This window comes from Quercus robur, chromosome 4, assembly GCF_932294415.1.
Source record: "Quercus robur chromosome 4, dhQueRobu3.1, whole genome shotgun sequence".
Lineage (NCBI taxonomy): Eukaryota > Viridiplantae > Streptophyta > Magnoliopsida > Fagales > Fagaceae > Quercus > Quercus robur.
This window is the reverse complement of record NC_065537.1, coordinates 73996294-74011697: the sequence shown is the minus strand read 5'-3', so window position 1 is coordinate 74011697 and position 15404 is coordinate 73996294. Positions and strand designations below refer to the sequence as shown.

General features: G+C 36.6%; 1 long non-coding RNA gene across 4 annotated transcripts; it reads right to left on the bottom strand.

Moving 5' to 3' along the window:
- Positions 1 to 11648: 11648 nt before the first annotated feature.
- LOC126723689 (uncharacterized) lies at positions 11649 to 14754 on the bottom strand. Of its 4 annotated transcripts, none has more exons than XR_007654418.1 (5): positions 14405 to 14754; positions 14227 to 14294; positions 13899 to 13953; positions 12788 to 12980; positions 11649 to 11905 (listed from the first exon to the last, which is right to left on the bottom strand). It is a non-coding gene; the product is annotated as an uncharacterized LOC126723689 (long non-coding RNA). The 4 variants fall into 4 exon arrangements; XR_007654416.1 differs by lacking the exon at positions 13899 to 13953 and having other exon boundaries at positions 14405 to 14483; positions 14594 to 14754; XR_007654417.1 differs by lacking the exon at positions 13899 to 13953 and having other exon boundaries at positions 12788 to 12999.
- Positions 14755 to 15404: the final 650 nt, after the last annotated feature.

Here is a 15404-nt window from a genome sequence, read left to right as displayed (position 1 = left end):
CCGACCCATGCACACCCTTAACCTCCATCTCTCGAGAATACATCAACTGACATTGACTTCCAGCAACAAGCAAACGTTACCACTTAGGATGAAATGGGTATCCAAAGGAAATCCTAAAGAAGTTTGATGGAATTAATAGAATCTCAGCCCGAAAAAGGTGCACTGGGGAAATCCACACAGCCCAAACTTCCTCCTCCTCCTCCCATATCTCCTCTTCCTCCTCCTCAGCCATCTCTACCATCCAGACCTGAACTTGCTGATCCGAAAAGGAAGAGAGAGCAGAAAGGCAAAGACGTAGTGGAGGCAGGGAGGTCTCATCCTGCTCATGAAGATGAGACCCAAAGAGCTGCAAAGCAGCAAAAGACTGGCCAAACATGGCAGAGAGCCTCAGAGAGGGGGGATAATCAGCCACCTTAGCCTCAGGCCTAGGTTCTAGCTCCAATGATAAATGGTGAACCCCTGAGGGATGATGCATCCATCAGGAATTTCAATGGAGGTGTTGGGTGCCATATGGCCTCGGCTTTGGAGGAGGCTTTATTACTCCCCACTGATACGACTAAGCTATGGTCTATCAGGAAGAATGAGGTGTTCCTTAACCTCAAAAGGTATCTGGGCATGGTATGATGCTATCCCCTTTATATATATATATATATATATATATATATACTGTTATTTGTTAGGTTACTAACCCTTTCCTTTTAGGTTGTCCAAGCCACCTTCAAGGTTGAGGAGATAACCAACTCCTGTTATCGACAGTTAGACGACGAAAGAAATTGGTGCGCAGTAGTTGTGCAGTCGTTCAACGTTGCTGATCAATCCAACAAAGATCTAAGGAATAAGCTGATTGAGAAGGAGAGGGCCAAGAAGAGTGCTGAATCAGCTCTGAAGAGCGCTCAGAGGCAGGCTGAGGATCAGAGGCAGCTCTTGCGTGATGCCAATGATCAGCTGGCTTCTTCCAAAGAGCAAATAGCCACCCTCTGAAAGAAACTTGAAGAAGCCCAGAAGCTTAAAAATCAAGCCGAAAGGTTGAAAGCTGAGGCCGAGAAGGCAAAAATGAAGGTCGAGAAGGCTCGAGACGTGGCTGAATAGCATGGTTACAACATCGGCATAGCTGAGACCGAGGAAACCCTTCGGGCAAAGGTCCCTGCCGTGTGTCAAACCTACTGTGCTCAGACTTGGGAGGAAGCCCTCAACTGAGCTGGGGTTGAGGTTTCTTCTGAGTTGAGAAGGCTAGAAAACATCTACTTCCCACCAGCCATATAAGCCTCAGATCTACCTTCCATTCAAGGTGAAGTAGCTTCTACAGTTGCTAACCCGATTGAAAAAACACAGCCTCAGGATCCTCTTCCTCCCAGTCAGCAAGAGCAAACAAAAGAACTTGAAGTTTCCAAGGAAATATCCTCGGATAAGGCCGTAGAGGTTCAACAAGATGGGGGCAGCTTCCCAAGGTTTTGAACATGCCTTAGCTTCAGTTACCATGCCTGCCAAGGGAGCCCCCAAAGAGAAAGAAAAAATAATTCCTCCTGAAGCGGCTAAACCAACTAGTAAGACTTCCAAGGACAAGCTTCAGATAAAATTGAAACAGTGAACCTTCATTTTTATAATGTAGTTACAATTTCTGTAATGGAATTTCTTTTTTCCAAGGCATGTTTTAATGAAATATGCATTTTTACTTTCTTAAATTTGTATGAGTTATTTTCTTCATTTATGTAATTTTCATTTTGACTGTCCTTTGTTTGAACATAACATATGCCATGAAAGTACAAGGTTGCTTACATAAAAGAAAAATGAAGTTTTCACATATTTTTAATTGGTAATCGGAGTGGATCAAAACTATTGAATCTGTAGTACAATTAAGACACACTTTGAATCTATCAATTCTAACAAGTTTAACTTTAAGAAAATGTTCTAATGTTTGACCAAATAATAGCCAAGTCCAGGACACCCTAAAATGCTTTAAGTGATGCTTGTGGGCTTACTGCGGTCTACATCTTTACTGAGTGATAACAAACCTTGTGATCCGAGAGAGAGAATCAGGAGTTTATTTCTTTTAAATGCTTGAGTTAATATTTGACTAACTCTTTAATAGGCACCATAGTGTATTAACTTCCATTAAGTCTGTGGTCCAAGGATCCTAACATGACTTAATTTCTGTTTAATACTTCAACAGATGTCAAAGGGTATTAATTTTCACTAAGTTTGTGGTCCGACGAACCTGACATGACTTAGTTTCTATTTAATACTTCAGGATGTCAAAGGATATTAATTTTCACTAAGTCTGTGGTCCGAAGAACCTGACATGACTTAGTTTCTGTTTAATACTTCAATAGATATCAAAGGGTATTAATTTCCACTAAGTCTGTGGTCCGAGGAACCTGACATGACTTAGTTTCTATTTAATACTTCAATAGATGTCAAAGGGTAGTAATTTCCACTAAGTCTATGGTCTGAGGAACCTGATATGACTTGGTTTTTGTTTAATACTTCAATAGATGTCTAGCTTTTGTTTAATACTTCAACAGATGTCAAAAGGTATTAATTTCCACTAAGTCTGTGGTCCGAGGAACCTGACATGACTTGGTTTCTGTTTAATATTTCAATAGATTCAAAGGGTATTACTTTCCACTAAGTCTATGGTCTGAGGAACTTGACATGACTTAGTTTCTGTTTAATACTTCAATAGATGTCAAAGGGTATTAATTTCTACTAAATCTGTGGTCCGAGAAACCTGACATGACTTAATTTCTGTTTAATATTTCAATAGATGTCAAAGGGTATTAATTTCCACTAAGTCATGCTAGGTTCTTCGAACCACAGACTTAGTAGAAATTAATATCTTTTGACATCTATTGAAGTATTAAACAGAAACTAAGTCATGTCAAGTTCCAAAAGATAGGGAAAAACATGATACATGATTGGAATGAATTAAAGAAGAACTAAATAGGACTGTTTTTATTAATAATAATACCTTTTTATGTTGTTTACATTCCAAGGATGGAGTATAGTTTTTTCATCTAGATCAAAAACAGTTGGACCATTGCATTCTCTTTTCGCTCTTCGATCAAATCTAGACTCCTTTCTAGCAATTCATCATTGCCGTCTGAGGTAAATGCATTTGTTCTCAACGTTGGGAAACCAGTTTCCAGAGGAATTACAGCTTCGGCCCCATACATCATTGAAAAGGGGATTTCTTTCGTTAACCGACGAGGTGTTGTTCGATATGTCCAAAGGACATGTGGTAATTCCTCCACCCATCTTCCCTTTGCACCATCCAACCTTTTTTTAAGTCCACTTACTATAACCTTACTGACAACTTCAGCTTGCCCATTTCCTTGTGGATAGGCTGGAGTGGAATATCTATTCTTTATCCCAAGATCATAATAGTACTTCCTGAAAACCTTACTATCAAATTGAAGGCCATTGTCCGAGATGAGAGTACAGGGAACCTCGAATCGAGTAACGATATTCTTCCAAATAAACTTCTTGACATCCACATCTCTAATATTAGCTAAAGGTTTAGTTTCGACCCATTTGGTGAAATAGTTTGTGCCGACCAGTAGATACTTTTTATTTCCTACTGCCTTAGGGAAAGGACCTAAAATATCCAAGCCCAATTAAGCAAAGGGCCAAGAGCTAGAAAAAGGATTAAGAACTCCTCCAAGCTGATGAATGTTTGGCGCAAATTTCTGACACTGATTACATTTTTTAACATATTCTTGTGATTCCTTTTGCATGCCAGGCCACCAGTATCCTTAAGTAATGGCTTAATAAGATAAAGATCTTCCTCTCGTGTGATTTCCACAACTTCCTTCATGTAGTTCTTCTAGGAGTAATTCTGATGCCTCGAGATGTACACAAAGCAGATATGGTCCAGAAAAAGAATGTTTGTACAACTTTTTGTCCTCGGACAACCAAAACGAGGAGCTTTCCTTCATACTTTCTCAACTTTTGACTTCTCCTTAGGCAATATATCCTTTTCAAGGAATAGCAGTATATGATCCATCCAACTTGGCCCTACCTTAATTTGATGGAGTTGGAGAAAGTCTCTCTTTATTGGTGTAGGGGTGCATAGGTCTTCGACAAGTATTACTCGGGGCAAATCCTGTGCCGAGGAAGTGGCAAGGGTAGCCAAGGAATCTGCATGGGTATTTCCATTTCTAGGGATATACGATAAGTCGAAGAATTCAAATTTTGTTTGTATACGCCTAACTTGATCCAAATATTCCTACATTCTTGCATCCCGTGCTTCCAATTCCCTTTTTACCAGGCCTACGACCAATCTTGAATTTGAGAATATTTCCACTGTCTTTCCACCCATTTTCTGGACCATCGCCTTTCCCATCAACAAAGCTTCATATTCTGCTTTGTTGTTTGTAGCCGAGAACCCCAACCTCAATGATTTTTCAATGATGGTCTTCTCAAGAGATACCAGAACCAGCCCCACTCCTGATTCTCATTGGTTTGCTGCTTCATCCACATATACTTTCCAAGGTAAGGGGGATTGTGTGGAGATTAGGCCAACCGATTTTTCATCCATGCCATGCTGCTTTACATCTATTTCTTCAAGAAGTTCAGCAAACTTAACTACTAAGTCAGCGAGGACCTAGCCTTTTACAGAGGTATGAGGCATATACTTGATATCAAAAGCTCCTAGAATCATGCCCCATTTGGCAATCCTACCGGTATAATCCACAGTCCGAAGTATTAACTTGAGTGGGAACTGAGTTAGGACAACCACGGTGTGTGCCTGGAAGTAATGGGGAAGTTTTCGTGTAGCGTGCACTATCGCTAAGATGGCCTTCTCTAGTGGTAAATACCACACCTCGACTTCATGAAGTGACTTGCTTACATAATAGACTAGTCTTTGTATGTCATTGTCTACTCGTATCAAAACAAAACTTACCGCATGAGAGGCTACCACCAAGTAGGCAAACAGAACCTCATCCACCTCAAGGCTAGACATGATGGGCAGCCGAGATAGGTACTCTTTAAGCCATTGAAATGCTACAGCACACTTCTCAGTCCATTCAAATCCCTTCCATTTATGCAAGAAAAGGAAGAAGGGTCTGCACCTATCTGCTAACCTGGATATAAATCGATTCAAAGCGGTAATCATCCCGGTTAGTTTCTGGACCTCCTTGGGATTTTGAGGTGATTGCAAGCCATTAATGGCCTTAATCTAATTTGGGGTCACCTTAATTCCTTTGTGAGTCACCATGTAACCTAAAAACTTTCCCGAACCTACACCAAACGAACATTAGGATGCATTCAGACGTAACTTATGCTTCCTTAGAATTTCAAAAATATTCTTGAGATCTCCCACATGCTCGGACACCACCTTACTCTTTACAACCATATCATCAATATAGACCTCAATGCTCCTGCCCAATTGTGGTTCGAACATCTTAGTCATTATCCGTTGATAAGTAGACCCTGCATTTTTCAAACCAAAGGGCATCACTTTGTTGTGATAGTCTCTAATGGGAGTGACAAAAGCTATCTTTTCCTGATCGTCTAGTGCTAGTGGTATCCGGTGATATCCTTGAAAGGCATCCAAAAAACTCATCCGAGGATGGCCTACTGTCGCATCCACCAATTAATTTATCCGAGACATAGGGAAAGGATCTTTGGGACAAGCCTTATTAAGATCTATGAAGTCTACACACACACGCCATTTCCCAGTTTTTTTTTTCACCATTACCGTATTAGCTAACCACTGAGGATAGAAAACTTCCTTGATAGCCCCTACCTCTTTGAGCTCGGTTACCTCATTTCTAACAGCCTCAACTTTTTTTCTAAGTAGCTTACCGTATTAAGATCTCACACGCGCTCCAAGCAAACACATCAACTTTTTTTCTAATAAATTTAACCAATTGCTCCCTCTCCTACAGAGGCAGTTGAGCTCCAACCTAAAAGAACTTCTCCAGATCATCGCCAACAATTACCCTTTTTAGATCTTCACATTTCACTTCATCGGCTGGTCCATTAAAGGGCAATGCCAGAGTTTCTGATTGCTATAAACCATTATCAACGGTAGCCGAGATTTCAGCCTCAGGCCAATGTTGGATGGCCACTACCAGGCATTGTCTAGCTGTAGACTGACTTCCTAATACTTCCAAAACCTGGCCTCTAGAGGGATATTTCATCTTCTGGTGAAAAGTGGAGGAGACAACTCCTAGGGTATGAAGCCAGGGTCTACCCATAATGGCCATATAGGGAGAGAAAGCATCTACCACAATGAAGTCCACCTCCACCACATCCAGGCCAGTCTACACGGGTAATCTGATCTGACCTTTCGGAATGACCATTTTACCTTCAAAACTCACCAGAGGAGAATTGTAGGCTATTAAGTTCTCAGGTTTCAAATTTAGCCCCTTATATAGGTCAGGATACATTATCTCAGCTCCGCTACCTTGGTCAATCATCACCCTTTTTACATCGTACCCACCAATTCTAAGTGTAACTACTAAAGCATCATTATGAGGCTGTGTGGTTCCAAGTTTATCCTCATCTAAAAAACTCAACACTAGTGGGATGCCCATCTTGACTCTCTTCGGCATTGAACTAGATTCCTCAGCTGGGTAACGAGATACTGACATTACTCTGGAAGGATAAGATTTGGTCCTCCTTAAGGCAACAAATATGACATTTATTATGCCAAGAGGGAGTCTTGAAGAAGCATTTTCCCGAAACTCCGAACCCGTTTAGTCTCCTCGGCCACTAGAATGATGTAAGAATTGCTTTAACTTCCCTTCCCGGACCAGTTGGTCTAGATGGTCCCGCAAGTTTCTGCAATCCTCAGTAGTGTGTCCATGGTCCTAATGATATTGGTAGTAAAGGTTTTGAGTACGCCTCATAGGATCTCCTGCCATCTTATTCAGCCATTTAAAGAACGGTTCGTTTATAATCTTCTCTAGAACCTGTTGTACTAGTTCTCGAAACATGGCATTAACCACCTTGGTGTTGGCAGATCCTGGCTGCCTAACAAAGTCTTTCCGAGGTCGGTTATTATTGTACATGTCTGACCTGAAATCCCTCCTCTCCTGAAGGATCACCTTAGCCTTTCCTTTCCCCTACATTTGGTCTTCTTCTACCCTTTTGTACTTGCCCATCTGATCCATAAGTTGACGTACACTAGTAATAGGCTTACCAGTCAGAGATTTCCTCAGATCATGCTCAGTTGGGAGGCCAGCCTTGAAAGTACTAATGGCCACATCATCATAGTCTCCGTCTATTTCATTAAACATCTCCCAATATCTATCTGAGTAGGCCTTCAGAGTCTCCCCCTCCCGCATGGATATAGATAATAAGGATTCCAAAGGTCGAGGAATCCTGTTACAAGTGATAAAGTGAGCACCAAAGGCCCGGGTGAACTTCTTAAAGAAGTCAATGAAATTCGTCCTTAAACCATTGAACCACCTCATCGCCACTGGGTCCAAACTAGATGGAAAGACCTTACAAATCAAAACCTCATCTTTGGAATGAACAGCCATCCTTTGATTAAAATGACTAACATGTTCCACTGGATCTGTTCGACCATTATAAATGGTGAACATGGGTTGATGGAATCACCGAGGAAGACTCGTACCTTCTATATTTCGAGTGAAGGGTGACTTAGAAACTTGACTCAACGCCTTGTTCATGGCATCGTTCCCCAGGCCTTTGCGAGGTGGGCTCTTGTATCTACGTCTATGGTGGTACTCCTCTTTATAGGAGAAAGACTCACTGGGTAGAATTCTGGATCTTTGTCTATAACTAGCACCATCTGTCTCCTCAGAGGACAGCTTGGAGTTGGGCGATGAATGTCTTCGCCATGCGTGGTGCAATTCCCTCTTCAACTCATCGATTTCATGTTGTATGTCTCTATTGTTCTTTGCATAGGAAACACGGCTCTTCCCTCGAGACTGGCTTTTACTAGTATGAGCTATGTGCATACTTCCCTCACGATCTCTTCTCCGTTCGGGGCTCTTACATGGATTGCTATGTTGAGACCCCTTTGATTCTGCTTGGTGTAGATTCGCGTCCACTTGGTGTGGACATGTCGTTGCCTAATTTGGACCTGCTTCTTTCATCTTAAACGTTGCACCTGAAATACTCCCAGAATAGACCAAGTTCTTCCCACAGATGGTGCCAATTTTAAGGACAGAATTAGGATTAGACCCAAAATAGGATTGGGTTTTAGCCCAATAAGTCTAAACAATGAATTTGTAGAGCGTGGGTATAAGAACTAGTTCTATTTGGTAAGAAAGACTATAACAATTATTTATTTAAGAGAATCAGCACTGATGAAATGAGAAAATTTGTCCTCGCCACAATTTGAGGAGCTATATTATAATATCCAGTTGATGATCGATGTTACAAGAATTCAAAGGATTAGTACAAAGATATCTTGATCCCCTCTTTTGGGCCACTCCTCTATGCTATATATTATAATTTTGGTATCATCCCTACCATATACGTGTAGATTAGTTTCTAGGAACTCCTTCTTGTCCCATCCAACACCTCCCAGAACCTTCAACTAGCAACTATAAGGCTGCTTAACTACTGTTCAGGTATTACCTCTACATTAATGCGGCCAAAGAGTTAGTTAGGGTGCATTTAATGTAGAGGTAGCAGCTTTTGAAGATATTTGTTACCTCCCTTTACTCATCCCTTATCCAATATCTGATTTCTAATCGTGATACAGCCTTGAAGGAAGACCAAGATGATAAGACATTCTTACTGACCTCGGATCTTTGTTTCCGAGATGACTTTTCTCCCCAGACATATTTTGGACTATCATATACAATCTATATTTCTTCTTCTTATACCATTCCCATTATAAACTTATTTAACCATCCTCGAATTAGTTAATATCCTTGGATTGGGCCACAAGCCCAATTCGTACAGTTTTAATAGTACCTTCTAGATAACTGGCCTCCACAGTTGTTTTTTTTTTTTAAATATTATTATTATTATTATTATTATTATTATTAGTGCCTTACAGTTGATTTAAAAAAAATATATATATTAAATATATGATATATTTTAAATATATATTAAATATCGGTGGGTCGGGTAGGGTTTGGCAGGTTTATAATTTTATAACCCAAACCCAACCCAACCCGCTATAAATAAAAAATAAAAATAAGAAAAATTTGTAACCAAACCCAACCCATCAAGCCTTAAAAACCGACCCAATTCTGCGGGTTGGGTGGGGTTCGGTTGGGTCGGGTTTGGCGGGTCGGTGGGTTTTCTACACACCCTTAATTTTAATGGGGTAGTTGAATTACGCATTGTGGTAGATACCACACAATTATTGCGATTAAAATCTTACTTATAAAGTTGTTTTCTTTTTCAATAGTTGATGTGACATTATCATTAAAGGATTTTATCGGTAGATTAAATGACATTGGGTGAGTTTAGATCATCTTTTTCAAATGGTGCTTTTTTAGAAAGTGACGTTTTTAAAAATTGCAGTATGAAATTGGGTTTTTTTAAAAGGAATTTGTGTTTGGTAAAAACTATAAAAAAGTGCTTTTAAAAAAAGTTGAATGTTTAGCTAATATTTATAAAAGTGGTAGTTTGAGTTATAAATTACCAAAAAAGACAAGATATATATAAAGAATTTTCTTTGTTTTAATTACCTCTCTTAATGCAAGTTATGGACACAATATTTTCACAATAAAGTTTATATGACAAGTTGTTAATGGTAGGAAAAGAAATAATGTCACTAGTAGGTCTAGATGAGAATCAATAACAACTTACTATGTACACTTTATTATGAAATTGTTATAATTCTCTCAATAGCACTATTTTTTTCTAAAGAAAAATAGTACTAATTAAAAAATTTTAGAGATATAATAAAATGTCACAATATTTTTATAATACTCTTTGTTTTTAGTTGTGGTCAATCCTAGTCTAATATTTTATTAATTTATTTAATTTTATTTTGACATATGAAATATTTGATATCTCAATTGTTGTGAAAATTTGTTGTGTTTTAGCACAATTGTAATTTTTATTTAGTAAATTTCCTTACGTCATATCCATGTGTCCCACTCACTACCTTTACTTTTGTTTTTTTTTTCCTTCACTTTTTCTCATCCACCCGTTTCTTCCCCCATTCCCATCAAATATCTTTTCTTTTCCTCCGCTCACTATCTTCTCTTCTTCAGGTCTTCTTCCTCACCCAAAATACAATTCTTCTTCTTCTTCACCCAAAAGACAAGAAGAAAGAAATATATTACACACAAAAAAAAAAAAAAAATGAGAGAAGAAGCCACAACTGCAGAAGAAGAATCGCGCAGTAGAAGAAGAAGCCTGTAGCAGTAGTGGGTTTATGGGTTTATGTTGGAATTGAAGAAGAAGCCTGCAGCAGTAGAAGAAGAATCACGATATTTTTTTTTATAGAGATCTTGGTAAAATTGGGATTTCAAAATAAAAATAGGGGTAGTTTAGGGATAATGCTGAAAATGACCAATGGCAACATTTCAAACTTATTTGCATTTTCGGTAAAGTAGCTCCAAGGTCCATTTTCAAAATGTGATACTCCTTTGTATTTGAAAAAGCTGTTTTTTGATAACGCATGTTGGCAATAATTTACCAAACACAGATTTTAAATTTTGGGCTTAGAAACGTGCGTTTTGGGATCTAAAAGTGTAAACAAACGCACACATTATCATTTAAGCCAGTTAGGCTTTTGTTAACGGATGCTAGACAACACCCGTTACGTTTGCATAAGCACTGTTTAAGTTGGCATAATTTTACCAAATTAGCCCTACTTTAATTGGGAAATCAAGAAAAACAACACATTAATGATGCGTTTCAGGCGGCATAGAAAAGAACAAATATTGCATGCTTTTACTTAAATACCCTTTCAACCATTTCTACCATTTCCTTTTTATCTCTCCCCTATCCTTTGGTTTCTTCATTCATCCTTATCATTTGATTTGTTTCCCCCTTTCCTACACGGCTGTGTCAGGCGCAACATGAAGATTACGTCAACCATTTGTTATTTATTTATTTATTTTTATTATTATTATCTATATATATATATATATATATATAATCGAATCCTTTGAAACTTTCATAATTTTCCATGTCAACAAAATATTTAAATAAAATTATCATTTTATTTAAATAAAATTATTTTTATTTAGTCCAAACTTTACAAGAAGTGAAACTCTATCTCTCTAATAAGTCCAACTTAAACTTAAACTCATTATTTTATATATATATATATATATATATATATATTTATATTAATTTTAAAAAGGATGGTTGTGTATTTTATGCTTAGAAAGTAGAGATCATTATTGTATTTGTCATTTATGAATAATAACTCTTATACAATACCATATGAGAGTTGGAATGTAGCAAAATTAGGAGATCACATTTAGCGTGCCTAATTAGATAATTTTTTTTTTTTTGAGAAACTAATTAGATAAAATATTTTGAAATACAAAAAACATGACTAACGTTTCTCTTATTATACTAACTAGTCGCTAACCCGTGCGATGCACAGGATAATTTTTATAATTTGGCTCAAAGCATATTATGGCTCAAAGCATATTATGATTTTTTTTAACCCATAATAGTACAGAATGTTAAAGCAAGAGCAAAATGGGGGAAAATATAAGGAGAATACAAATTGACTAAAAGAGGGATGAGAATCTTAACAAATTTAAGTTAAGAATAAGCAGTTGCCAATGTAAATCCTTCAATTTAAGAACTTTCATGGCCTTACAATTAATGCCCAAAAACCAAGTCTTGTTTGGTTGAAAATAGCTACATAATAAATAAAAAATTTTAAAAAGGGGGGCTCTCTCCTTTTCTTCTAACCTCAAGTGTCAAGCAAGGATCATAGGATGGATTATGGGCAATAATAAAAGTCCACAACACAAATTTGGGTAAAAGAAACCACCTGCAACATTTAACATTTTGTGAGGCAAAAGATATGACAATCCAACTACAAATTTGAGTTAAAAAATTAATTGCAAGTAATATAGAAAAGCATGATTCCAATCCAAAATTTGGATTCTAAAACATTAATAGGTTCAGGAACAAAATATGATCCAACTCAGATTTTCAACAAAGATGAAAAAATTGATGTGTAACCCCAAAGTCTTAGGGCATAAAGTTCAACTTAAGCAATCTATATATTAAACTCTAGGAGTTTAAACTTTCTTTTTCAGTTTTAGATGTCTTTGTGATTCTCATTAAAAAAAAAAAAAAAAAAAAAGCTTTAAATGTAAATAATCACCCTTTCATCAACATGTTTAATATAAACACAGGCTAGGGAAAAAAACCATAACCAAAAAAAAAAAAAAAAGAAGAGAATCCTATAGAGTTGAGAACAATTACATCTCAGCGAAGAAGCAATTAACAATAAAAGTACTAAATTTCTAAACTTTGTTTTATCAACATAGTACAACTTTTTCATTAAAAAAATTAAATTAAAAAAAAAAAAAACATAGTACAACTTAAAATGATGAACCATAGAACAATGGAGAACTTTGTTATGTTTTTTTTTAATAGTAGAAAAAGGAACAAAACAGAATAGTAGAAGAATTAAAACCTTCTAGGTTGTGTTCCTTGCAATCCTCCAAAACCAAAGGAAACCCATCAAACAAAAAAAAAAAACATGAAAAATAATCAAGCAATAGGGAACCAAACGAAATAAAAGAAAAATCCATATGGAAAAAATAGGGATGTATAGAGATTCAATGGTGGAGTTTACAAACAAATAGAGAGACAAACAGATATAATTTAGGAAAACAAATTTGAAAAGAATTGGGAGAATTACCTGACATGAGAAACCAATCAAAATCTCATCCTGATTATATTTATGCTGAATAAAACTTTGGAGGCTGTACTTATTTTGCTAAATCTTGTCTTTGCCATTGCAAGGTGAAAACAACACAACTTTCTTATATCCTTTATGCAACATAAATTTCAATGAGGTTGATGGCATGCTAAGCATGGCTGTAGCTCTGTACCTGCAATTACATATATGTACTTACATATTTGTATTGTAAGAGTTCCAATTAAAACAAATTAGAGATAATTAATAACTTCCCTAATATGAAAAAAATTCATCAAGAGCATTTACAAATATAATAAGTCTAGAGGATAATTCAGTGATATAACAATAAGGGAAGTGGCAGAATAAATAAAATCTAAATGCATCTTATAGGGAGTAACAATTAGCATAGCTGCTCCTGGCTGCTCCTTTTGGAATTTAGATCAAACATATCTTTGCAGCTCTCCATACCATTTTAAATCACAATCATATCATTGAAAAAACTATAACACTATAAGAAGAAACTATACAATGTATAAAAGGAATTGAAATGGAACAGAGCTGATATTGTACAAAATTACAACAGAAATTGCTATGATAAGCCTAAAGACTGAGCTAACCTACATTTTTTTTATAAGTAAGATACACATACATTGGCTGGATCTTGAACCCAAGACCTCACCATCTACTTTGCTCTTACTAACATACAAGCAGGTTTAGAACACAAAGAGCCTCCACAAAGCTGATCAAGCTTGCTCTCCAAAATTCTTCACAAGTTTGATACCCAATAAATTAAATCAAAACCAACCAACCAAAATACAGAAAACTAAATCCTACGAAATGCAAAATTAAAAATATTTTTGTTAGTGTTCATATATTTTGATGAAGATTAAGTCTTTCAAACATGGAAGACTCATAGCTTGTCTACAATTATATGGATAACAACAAATAGAACCCAAAATATATTTAAAACCTTATTAAGAAGTTTTGAATTAAAAAAACACAAATTAGTAAACTAAAGTGCTAAACTGGACCCAAAAACCACAATTTCACTCCTACTAACAAATAAATAAAGAGAACAGGTTAGGGAGGAAATCCTAAATTAAATTAAAACCTCAAAACACAAAGAGACAAAGCATAGGTAGAATTTGATCTTCTATGGTGTTTCCCTGGGAAAAACAAAAAATAACAAAGAGGAAACATATTAGCAATTGAAATCTATAATTGCAGCAAACCCTAATTAGGAACCCCAAAATCCCAAAACTAATAAAAACCCCAAATCAATCCTTCAGCCTCAAAGTCATCTTGATTTCGTCCTAATTCAAGAATGTTCAAAAACTATGGAAACAAAAACCACAAATTAATTATAAGCAAATAGATTAGGACAACAGCAACAAAAAAGGAAGAAGATAAGGAAGATTGAGGATTCAAGGAGATCTTACCAAGGAGTTCTTGAGAAATTGAACCGGGAGATTTTGGGGCAACATTCACTTTTACCCTCTGCTTCATCCTGAAAACAAAACCGTCACATGCATGTTATTGGTCCTTATGAAAAACACCAAAATTATTGAATTTTAGCGGTGTGTAAGAAGAGGTTTAGGGTTTTATCGGGGAACTTACACAAAGGATAGTATATAATAGAAAAATTAGCACGAACGATCAATGTTGGTGATGATGATTCAGTGGCTACGTGATTGACCTGTCAATGAAATATGCAAGAAGCAAAGAATTAATTTAGATCATAGCAGTGATTCAACAAAAAAAAAAAAAAAATAGAAAAGAAAAGAACGTAATTGGGCTAATTAGTACTCTAATGTTTAGGGTTTTAACGGGTTTGATTGAAAAACAAATCAGAGGTTGAAAGGGTAGAGAAGAGAGATGAGGGAGAGAAATAGAGAACAAAGAGGCGGTGTGTAAGAAGAGGTTTAGGGTTTGGGGAAGGAGAACAAAAATTTGGGTATCGGTTTGGTTTTGTCGTGGAAATAGAAATAGGTTTCTTTAGCTTTTTTTTTTTTTTTTTTTAATAATGCTGATGATTTAAAATAAATGATGACGTGGAGCTTTTTTTTTTTTTTTTTTTTTTTAAATAATGCTGATGATTTTAAAAAAAATTATGACGTGGATTGGAAAATAAATATAGTTTTTTAATTTTTTTTAAATGGTGATGATGTGGAAAATTATGGAAGCTTCAAAAGCTTCGGTTTTATATATATATATAGATTAAAAATATTTCAACTTAACGAACGTACCTCTTATTATACTAATTAAAAATATTTCAGCTTAACGAAGTTTTAGTACTGTGGGGTCAGAGAATTTATGACCCCGGCCCATTTCATGTTAAGGCCCAAGGCCTGTGCCGAGGAGAGATAATGCCGAGGATGCACCATGGGAGTCCAGGACGGCCTAAGGAAATGGCCGAGGACGAACTTGTGCTCGGCATCCCGTAATGCCCCTAAAAGGAAGAGTGAGCACAGTGCAGAAACAGCCCAAGTAAAAGGCTGCCAGTACTGCAATAAAGCATTCTGCACCTGACAGGACCATACTCTTCAGCTTTTGCAACCACCCCCCAACCACTCTAGGTATGGGTTGACAGGACAAGTCTTAAGCCCTAGGAAATTGA